This window comes from Rutidosis leptorrhynchoides, chromosome 3 (assembly GCF_046630445.1).
Source record: "Rutidosis leptorrhynchoides isolate AG116_Rl617_1_P2 chromosome 3, CSIRO_AGI_Rlap_v1, whole genome shotgun sequence".
NCBI lineage: Eukaryota > Viridiplantae > Streptophyta > Magnoliopsida > Asterales > Asteraceae > Rutidosis > Rutidosis leptorrhynchoides.
In genome coordinates this window covers 205,655,094-205,655,773 of record NC_092335.1, presented here as the reverse complement: position 1 = coordinate 205,655,773, position 680 = coordinate 205,655,094, and the positions used below count along the sequence as shown (strand labels likewise).

Sequence of the window (680 nt, the reverse complement as noted above, 5' to 3'; positions counted from 1 at the left end):
CTTGCCCATTATCACTCTCTACTTGTGCTACACTTTTACTTGCCAAGTCTCGAGGTGAAGGTGCCCATTCGTATGTATTAACCGAGATGTCTTCTTACAAAACTTCGGCCGTATTTGGTGATTTATACATAAACACTCAACCCGAGGAGGAATCAAGATATTGTCTAGTCAAAGCATTAGTACCCCGGTAGAATGTGTTGATGTACTCTTCCTTAGTAAAACAATGTGGTGGGCAAGCTCTTAGCATCTTCTTGAAACGTACCCATGCATCATACAAAGACTCATCACCCCATTGAGGGAATCCATTAATTTTCACTCTTAGTTGTTCCACCTTTGATGGTGGAAAGAAGTGATTGATAAACGCATCACTTAAATCTTGAAAAGTCCTAACAGAATCATGTAGTAAATTCCTCAACCAAGCTTTCACATCTCCTTGAAGTGTAAAGGGGAATGCCCTTAACTTAAAAGTGTCATCGGTAACATCTTTGGTCTTGTAGATATCACAAATATCGTTAAAGTGTTGAATGTGTTCGAAAGGATTTTCTTCTATTAACCCATGGAAGAACATATCTTTGATCATTGTGAAGAAGTTTCCCTCAATCTTCTAATTATCGGCTCCAATTGGTGGTTTTGTAATAGCCGGTGGGACCACTGTAGGTGCCACCAATCTAGCATTCCAC

At 39.7% G+C, this 680-nt stretch overlaps 1 non-coding gene across 1 annotated transcript; it reads left to right on the top strand.

The window, feature by feature from the left end:
• Positions 1-218: 218 nt before the first annotated feature.
• LOC139903036 (small nucleolar RNA R71) lies at positions 219-325 on the top strand. Its single transcript, XR_011777884.1, has one exon. It is a non-coding gene; the product is annotated as a small nucleolar RNA R71 (small nucleolar RNA).
• The last annotated feature ends 355 nt before the right edge of the window (positions 326-680 follow it).